Source organism: Monodon monoceros, unplaced genomic scaffold, assembly GCF_005190385.1.
Source record: "Monodon monoceros isolate NGI ecotype Baffin Bay Population unplaced genomic scaffold, NGI_Narwhal_1 Super_Scaffold_22, whole genome shotgun sequence".
NCBI lineage: Eukaryota > Metazoa > Chordata > Mammalia > Artiodactyla > Monodontidae > Monodon > Monodon monoceros.
In genome coordinates this window covers 13,493,189-13,503,076 of record NW_021703779.1, presented here as the reverse complement: position 1 = coordinate 13,503,076, position 9,888 = coordinate 13,493,189, and the positions used below count along the sequence as shown (strand labels likewise).

General features: G+C 40.3%; 1 non-coding gene across 1 annotated transcript; it reads right to left on the bottom strand.

The window, feature by feature from the left end:
* Positions 1-9,233: 9,233 nt before the first annotated feature.
* Positions 9,234-9,306, bottom strand: TRNAK-UUU. Its single transcript has one exon. It is a non-coding gene; the product is annotated as a tRNA-Lys (tRNA).
* Positions 9,307-9,888: the final 582 nt, after the last annotated feature.

Below are 9,888 nucleotides of genomic sequence, written 5' to 3'. Positions count from 1 at the left end.
AATATGTAAAAGACAATCTCTAAAATATTTATAGAGGAAAAAGGCAGGTGAGGAATAGGGTTAGTTCAGTAGGAATATCATGGATGCGGGATCCCAGCTCACCCTCCGCCTGGGCTGGCTGCAGATCTTTAAGAGCTTCTACTGAACATATCTAGAACAGCAAAATTTACAAACATCTAAAATGTCTAACAATAGGGATTGTAAAATGTCCACTATTAATCTACATATTAACTATATTATTTTTAAAATTTACAATAGAAGGTCAAGTAAAAAGGGCAGATATGCAAATTTCATGTGCATTCTGAAGGATTGTATAAAATATGTCTGTATAAATACAAACAGAGAAAAAGAAAATTCACAAGGTGAACTAGATTGTTTTGTTACTATGGTGATTTGTGAGGAGTTATTTTTTACTTTTAATAACATTCCCCTTAATATTATATCAGTTTTTAGTTTTAAAAAAGCCTCAAAAATTCTTTTCTGAAAGATAAGCTGTAAAAATAAGAAGATAAAATTTTTAAAAATACGCCAGAAGAGCAAAAATGTTTTCTGAAGTGTCAAGGAGAGGAAAAGAATCATACCTCATCATACCATCAGCATCATTAAGCTGGAAAATCAAAAGTTGTTCCCAGGAACAACTGCTGGAGCCATGGGGATCCCAGTTGGAAATTTCATAACTGCTTTCTCAAGCCATTCCAAGAGGAATTATGAGCATAAAAGACAACTTTGCAAGTGATGTGTTCTGTATGTTTCAGAATACCCATAAAGTTAGTTTCTTAAATTACTACAGTTGTATGAGAATTCTCCATACTCAAATATTCATGTTATGTTCTAACACAGATTTTTTTTTTTTAAACTTCATTTTGAAATATTCTTAATTGGCTTGCTGATTCTCCTGAGTGTCTCCTTTTAGGATTCTATATATTACTTGCTGGGAATCTAGCCAATGTTTAAGAAATTTTAATCTTTTTTTTTTTTTTTTTGCTAATGTGGTGGAGGAAAAATAATTTTCCCTCCACCCTTCTAGGTTCTTGGCTGAGACCTTCCTGTGATAAAAAGACAGAATAACAAGAGAAAAACAAACAAGTTTAACAACATGTATACCTACTGTATACAGGGGAGAGACCCAGGGAAACTAACTCCCGGAAATGTACCAAGCTGCCACCTTAAGTAACATCTCCAATTAAAGACAAAAGAAGATGTTGGGGGGCGGGGAGGCCAGTTGTGGGAGGTGACCAGGAAAAGCACAGTAAACAAGGATGAGGTTGTTATGCAGATTTAAGTCCTTGTCTTCTCTGTGGTTAACAGTTTCTAGAGATTTAGAATCATCTTTCTCTTCCCGGTACTAAGAGGGAGACATCCTTACAAATGGAGATTTCCCTTATAAATGGACTTGTCTCTTACAAAAGGGGAACATCTACTCATGTTTCAGAGCTTTTCCTGTGTCTGCTGTTTCTCAAAAATGACCAGCTTAAAATAACCATATGTCAAAGGGCCGTATTTTGGGGTGGTATGTTTTGCTCCCCTTCACTAATAAGCAATATCCTTAAACTTGAGAGGAAGCTTTAGGAAACTGAGTGGCCCAGTAGGTTTCCAAACTTAATACAGCCCCCAGATGGGCATTGTTGCGCTTAATTTAGGAAGAGGGAGGAGAGAGCCTTGGGGGGAGATTTGAAAAATCAAAAAAATTAATGTGACAATCTCAAATTACTAACACCCTCTGTTTTGAAATTGAAAAGGCTATTTTTTTTTAAAATCAGTGGATCAATGGGTTAACATCTGAACTAATTTGTGGAAAAAAGGAACATTTGCAACCCATCCCCTTTCCACACTGCTCTGTAGCTAAGTTTTTTGGGGTTTGTTTTTACCCCAGAGAAAACTGAAAGACTCTGATCTTTCAACCCTGCTGAATGTGTTTGAGATCTTAATTTAGTTTTTACAACTCCCCTAAAGAAGCTTCTGCATTGGAAAAAAAACTTCACAATTAAGAATCTCATAATCAAGTAGACCTCCCTCCATCCCCAAGTAAAAGATGCCATGTTTTACATGAAAGCATTTTACACACAGGCTTTCTGTCTAATTTTTCCCCCATTGTTTATCTCTCCATCTATCTGTCCATTTATATTCTGGCCCTGAGTCAGGGCATTTATAGACCAGAAATAAGGTCACCATTATCATGGGGAGAGAGAAGTAGAGGAAGAAAAGGAACAGAAGGCAGGCTGGGTTCTTGGGCAAAGAGACAATGGAAGAGAGTAGGTAAATGGTCTCATGATATAATTTTAAAGATTATTTAATCTTTTCCGGAAGCCTGGAAAAAATTCCTGGGTCTGATAAGAAGTTTTGATTTAGGCCAGTAAAGTCCTGCCCAATAAGATACCATGCCTTCCACTGTCAGATGTCCTTCCTTCCTCTAGTGTGATGGCTAATGGAAAGGAAGATGTCCCTTACGTATTATGAGGCTACTAGGTGAGGTAAGTGTCAGTGTCAGGCTAGAGAAACATGTCCAAAATAGGCTGTCAAAGCCAGGGTACCAAAAGCAAGAGGTCAGGAACCAGGGATGATGAGATTATGAGGAACAACTCCCATCAGGCAAATGAGAAGCATCTAGAAGTCCAGAAAGAGTAGTAGAATGCCATAATTGGGTCCTCCTGTTTGAATGGGTAGAATAGCTCCATTTGATGGGTAAACAGAAAACCAGAAAGGAACCTTGAAAGTCTACATAGATAATTGCACATTCTGTTTGGGTTCACAAGATGACATAAAAAAACCATGGAACTTAAGGCATTAAGGGTATCAACAACATCAACAGACTTGTGGTCTGAACGCAAGTTGGAAAAGAATTTCCAGACACGAGGCAGAATGTAAAGATAGAATTTATTAGAGGGAAGGGTCGCTGCCAGAACAGAGGGCCAAATTCCTGGTAGTCTGGGAGAGTGGAGCCCGAACATGTGCTATTGATCAGTTTTTATAGCCAGAAAACAAAGGAATGGTCCGAGGTGAAAATTTCGTTTATTGATTGGTTGAGGCACATGCACCTTCTTTCTATAGGGTGGGAGTGGGACAGGGCATATGCCTTTCCTTATTTGGGACAGGTCCTGTTGCCTAGATGGGCCTCGCCCAGGTGTGCTCAGGAATTTCGTAACCATAGCAACATGGTACGAGGGCGATTAAGAGTCCAGTAGGGGGTATAATGCTGAAACTTTTTCAGGCAGGGTCTTCCTTTGTCCTTGAAGCACCATTGTCCTTGGAGCATCACAAGACTCTCATTCATGAATCATTCTAGGAATATACCCCCTCTCCTCCCCCCAGCCCCAGCAATACCCTTTATTTCCTAGACACAATGATGAGGTAATTTCATGAACATATGAGTATGTATTGGTGGCTAAACAAACTAGTCTCCTGATTGTGGCTCATAAAAATGTATTTGCTTCAGTTTCAGTTGTCTGAAGACCATTTATGCATTCACATTGGGTATTAGACAAGACTCTTTTTGTTACAAAAAACTAAACTCCAACTCAAACTATCATAAACAAAGAAAGGGATTTATTAACTTACCTAGCTAATAACGTTCTTAGGACAGTTCACAGAACTGAATGAGGTACAGAGGCCAACAACAAAGTGTGTTGTCAGAGTCAGGGAATGTAAAGCAAGGATTGGTGTAACAGGGAAGAGCTAAACAGGACACCATGTTCGATCTGCTTTGTTGACTTTTAACCTTTGCTTTTTGTTGCTTTTGTTATTATAATCAAATGTAATGGCCTGCCTCAGGGAACCCTGCCCCTCTGCCTGAATGTTAAACTAAAGTGCCTTTGTTCAGCTCACAGGGAGACAGTCTGACCCCTCCCACCTGTGGATGTCTCCAAGAAGGAAGAAATTAACACATCCCCTCCCTGAGGCTGGCTATTCCAGGGGATATTTGCAAAATTTAAGGCCTTTTTACTTTACTTCCTCATCTCCTCCCTCTCTCTGTACTATAAAAGAAACTGGCATCCAAACCCTGATAAGATGGTTTTTCAGAGACACTAGTCTGCCATCTTCTCGGTCTGTTTCTGGGTAAAGACATCTTCCTTTCCTGAACACCTCCTCTCCGAGTCATTGGCCTATCGTGAGGTGAGCAGAGCGAGCTTGGACTTGGTAACATTGGGAGTTACAGAGTCAAAGAACCAGAGATGATAAAATGAGAAGGAAGATGTCCCAAGAGGCAAATGGGAAGAGGCTGGAAGAAGTCTAGAGTCAGGGAGTAGAATGAGGAACTCAATGCCCTCTGGTTTTCCATCTATCCCTCATCTCCACTGATCTCTGCTTCTGTTTGTGTACTGGCCTCATTCTCTCCTACTAGAAGCAACCTTGCTATATATGGTAAGTTAAACACCTTTCAACAGTTTCTGGCATACGTCCCAATACAAAATCCAAGAGAAAGAGTCATCCCCCATGCACATACACTTTGAATCTAGAAAATTCTACAGAAAACTCTAATTGGCTTAGCTTCGGTCACATGTCTATCCCCTGGACCAATTATTGTAGCCACTGTGTCAAATGCTCATTGCTGTGGCAAGGGGACAAGAAACCGTGATAAAAAGTCCCACTAGAATACATGGACATGGAGGGGGTGTTAATTCCCCTGAGAGAAAAGAATGCTGACCCAGAGGGGATATGAGAGGATCAAGGGCAGGTGAGAACAGTAGCCACCTGAGTCCTTATACATCTTCTATCCTCCATGTTATCAAAGAATGGTTGTTCCTGAGGGCAAGCCACATTCAACTACTGTCAACAGTGATATGAAATCATTTATCTAGTGATGTCATTTATTTACAACACAACCAAACTTCAATTTTTAAAGAGGAAAATTAGTAAAAATGTAATAAAGCTTAGTATTTTCACACAGGTGTCAGAGCTGCAGTGATGGTGCAGAAGTACAGAACTGCAAATTTTTAACACTGATTGAGACCTTTCTTTCAACCTCTCATGTTGTAGGAGAGAAAGAGAATTCTGTGTCCAGACACTTCCCAAGGCTTGCAAGGAAAAAGGCCAGGATCAGAACACAGATCTGTCATCCAGCCTGGCATTATTTTCATTGCAGAGAGCAGTATCTAAATACAAATAACAGACCATTTTCCACTTTTAAAATGGAAGAATGTACAATGTTACCCTTTTCCATGAAGAATGTCTGCTTATCCATGGAGAATTTTATTTTCTACTCAACATAACTCCTTCAGCATGAAACTGATTTCATATTCCTTCAAAGCTAAGTATACTACTGGAGTTCCTCCCAATCCACAAAATATGCCTCATTAAAAATAAGAGAACTGAACTAAAAAGAATTACTGTCAGAAGACCACAAAAAAAATGTTTTGAAATAAAGAAGATGGCATGATAGATAGAGCTTTATGTGATTTTCAATTAGCTTGAATTATAAAATTTCCCCAAAAAATACCAATGCTTTATTTATATTTAAACTTTCTCACGACTTTTTTCATAAGGCAACTACATAAAAAATTTATTCAATAAATCACACAACTAAGTAATCACACAATCACTAAGTAATCACACAACTAATCACACAACATTGAAAAAGGAAAATCTAATAAAATATTGCTTTTCTGTGACAAGGACAGAATATGGAAAGCAAAGTATTTGTTTTTCTGAAAACTTGAGTAAGAGTCAAGTTTTAGGTCTATTCATTTTATGTAATTTTTCAACTAAGGCTATTTTTAAAGGGATTTTAAAATATTTCAGACATTGTTTCTGACATAGTGAAATTAGTTCAAAGTTAATAATGGTCCAATTTATACTCACATCAATCACAAGGCCTCTTTAATACAACTCAATGCATACTTTTTTGTTTCCTCTGTGTGAGTTCTTTTAAGGGATAAAAAGATAAGGCACCCACTCACACATCCAATATCAACATATATTAAGTGTCATCTCTGTGAGATAGGAATAAAGGGTGAAAAAATGTGTATATGTAATCTACTGTAGAGGAGGAAAAATTATTTTTCCTACTATCCTCCTGGGTTCTCTGGCTGGGACCCTGTAAATTGAACTGACAAAAAGCAGGTTAACAAGAGAAAAGCATACAAATTTGTTGAATGGAAGTTTTACAGGACACGAGAGCCTTCATAAGGAAATGAAGACCAGAAGAAATGGTTAAACTTGAGTGTTTCTATACTAGGTTTGATGAAGAGTGGAAAGTTGTGGGAAAATGTGATGGGACAAATGTATATGAGCTAAGGGTAGTCCGCTGGGGGAAACTTAGCAAGGCCTCTTTGTTCAGATTCCTTTTGGTATCCCTCCATCTTCACAGATAAGGTTGCCCCTTTCCTTTATTAGGGGAAACACTGACTGAAACCACCAGCCCTGGCCAGGCACCATAGTAACCACTTGCATGAGTTATCTTAAACAGGAGGTCCTGGTAAGGAATGCAGAACTAACAAGGTACCACCAACCGGAAGAATTCGGAGAAGGTCAAAAGGAGAGAGGAGACGCCAGTCCATCTGTCCTACCAACCTCCCAGAATCCTTCTCGCTGGAATGCATCTTGGCTGAGTGATGCATGTGCCACCAGGAAGGACCCTGAGTCAGAATGACTGGCCAGAGACAACCCGGAAACTAATCTCATCACCATAAAACCCGAGACTGCGAGCCACGTGGCAGAGCAGTCCTCCTGGGTTCTCTTGCCCTCCTGCTCTCCACCCGGGAGCCCCTTCCCAATAAAGTCTCTTGCTTTGTCAGCACGTGTGTCTCCTCGGACAATTCATTTCCGAGTGTTAGACAAGAGCCCACTCTCGGGCCCTGGAAGGGGTCCCCCTTCCTGCAACACCTTCAGGTAATGGGAAGGCACCTCTCACTTGAGCGTCTTATGACCTGCCTCAGAGTAGAAGGGGAAGGTAAGAGAGTCCTTCTTGCACCTGCCATTTCTCAGATTCCTTCAGCTTATTAAATATGCCAAGGTGCCATATGTTGTGGTAGTGTTCTGAATCCCATCCTTAATTTTGAAGGACTGATAAATCCCAGGGAGCAGACAAGGGCATAGGAACTTATTGAAATGCACTTAAGAGGACGAGGAGGCAGAGAAGAGAGACCCTAATTCTGCCTCAGTATGTCAAGGGAAGCCTCCCAAGGTCCGAGACCAGCTGAGCCCCAAACAGGGATTCCTAAAGCAGATATTGTGGTACCCCACCCACACCCATTGGTCGTCATCCTATGCAGCTGGTCTCTCTGTGAAGTACCTGGACTTCCTGCTTCAGGGCCTTCTCTATCCACAAAAGCAAGCTAGGCTCTCACACCAGATAGGTGGGGAAGTTCAAGGGAGTTATAGCTGTGAGAAGCAGCCCTCAACCAGTGGAGAATGGGAGCTGGTGGATAAATATCCCAACTTCTTCACCCTTGGATGGGGTAACGCTTTAAAAGCCCAAGAGATAGAGCCCAGTTGTGCACAGGAATACTCCGCTCATTAACACATCTCATACTAGGTTCCTTCCATTCCTATCTCATTTCCCTATGCCCCTACTGGTGCTTCCTGGGATTCTCCCAAATAAACCACTTATACTCAAATTCTTGCCTCATAGCCTGCTTCCGGGGAGCCCAACCTAAGAAAATAAACAAAGCAATTGGGAAATCTATTTATGAGCTAAATGGTGGTGGTTTTTTAAGTAGCTAAGTTTTGGGGGTGTACTGTTATGCAGCAAAACCTAACAGACAGAAGTCAAAAAAATAAAAATAACTGAGAAGAAACTATAATAGAGGTAGGAAGAAAATCAAGAGAGCAGTGCTTCTCAAACTTCACCTTGAATAAGAATCACCTAGAGAGGTGGTTAAAACACAGATTGCTGGGCCCCACCCCCAGAGTTTCTGATTCAGTTGATCTGGGTTAAGGTTCAATAATTTTCATTTCTAACAAGTTCCCAAATGATGCTACTGCTGCTGGGCCAGGGACTACATTTTGAGAATCACGGCGGTCAGTTCATAGAAGCCAAAAGAGAAAATATTTCCAGGATAGAGAAGTATTCAACTCTAAAATGCCAGTGAGCGATCTAATCAAATGAAGACCAAACAATAATGAGTAGATTTCACAAATTGCAACCAATGGCAACATTGACAATAGCAGTTCCAGTGAGGTGGTGGGTTTGGAAGCCAGTTTGGGAGGTAAGGAGGTGAAGACAGCACATAGAGGGCAGCTCTTAACAACAAAAATGCCAGGAATGAGGAATAAATGGAAACATAGGGTTGAGAAAGTTCTAATTCGGGAAAAATCGTGGATGCTAGAGTGGGTTTGTATGCTTATAGTAGAAATCCAGTGGAGAAGGAAAAAGTGATGTAGGAAAGAGGAAGGATAATGGCAGAAAGCAGAGTCCATGGAGACAGAGCCAGAGCACCTTTGATAGAAGAAGGCATATAACTTACACTGCAGCAGGATGAAAGATGGACAATATGGAAAAGATGGTTTTCTGTCTAATGACTTCAGTTTTCTCAATTTAAGTATGAGATGTCATCAGCTGAGAGTGAGGGGAGGGAAAGGGGAAAAGATATGGGATTGTAATCTCTGGAATGGGAAACAAACCTACTTTCTCCTTGAGGTGAAATTATCCATTAACATGAATGTCACTTAGGGATGAAGATACAGAACATTGACATGGGACATTAATTTCATGTAAACAGTTTGCACACCTTGTACCCAGACAGAAATGGAACTGAGTACATATGTTAGTGGATCAGAACTCAATAATTTTCCAGTTTTGTTTTGCTTTGAAAAGATTCTGGATGTTTTCTAGGAATGCATGAGAATTATTACAACCAAGCATGGCTGGGAATTATTCACAATGCTGGCATGATTTCTGGAATACATGAAGGTAAAATTGCAGTCTACTGTGTCTGGTGGACTGTACTAGCACCCCAATTGCAACTGCACTATGAATTCTCATTTTAGAAAGAACAGGTTTCGGTTTGGGCTTTAAAAGAATTTTAAGATCTAACTCTTAGTGATCCATGAAATATGACTATTATGAAGATGGTCTTATAAAAATTATCCATCCAAAACTGAGAGCTGCTTAAATGTAATGTCTGGTATATTTTCACTGGTTGATTTTTATGTTTTGCTTTAGTTTTATTTTATTACCTGGAGAACATTGTGTTTTTTGGCTGTTCCTGATTGACTTTTTTAGTTTGCTGAAGATTTTAAGAGTGCTAGGTAAGGTACTGTATATATTTTTATTCTGTTTATTTATTTATTCTTGGCGCCTGGACAGGGACTTGAACCCTGGGCCCTCAGATTAAAAGTCTGATGCTCTCCCAGCTGAGCTACCCAGGCTGTATATATTTTTAAATGCTACTGTTGAGATTAAGGTCATGTTAGAAATTAATAAATGTATACTCAGACTCATGTAAAAATTCTTCTCGTCATTAGTCTAATCTAAGGGGGTTGATTACTTATAAAGATGAATGGGACAAAGGTCTGTCCTTTTGCTTTGAAGACCCCCTATGAAGCCAACTTTTTTAAAATAAATTTATTTATCTGTTTTGGCTGCATTGGGTCTTCATTGCTGTGCGTGGGGCTTCTCTAGTTGCGGCGAGCGGGGGCTACTCTTTCTTGCGGTGCGCGGGCTTCTCATTGTGGTGGCTTCTCTTGTTGTGGAATACGTGCTCTAGGCACGTGGGCTTCAGTAGTTGTGGCACATGGGCTCAGTAGTTGTGGCTCACAGGCTCTAGAGCGCAGGCTCAGTAGTTGTGGCGCATGGGCTTAGTTGCTCCGTGGCATGTGGGATCTTCCCGGACCAGGGCTCGAACCTGTGTCCCCTGCATTGGCAGGCGGATTCTTAACCACTGCAACACCAGGGAAGCCCTGGATATTTTAACAATGTTAATTCTTCCAATCCATAAGCATGGAATATCT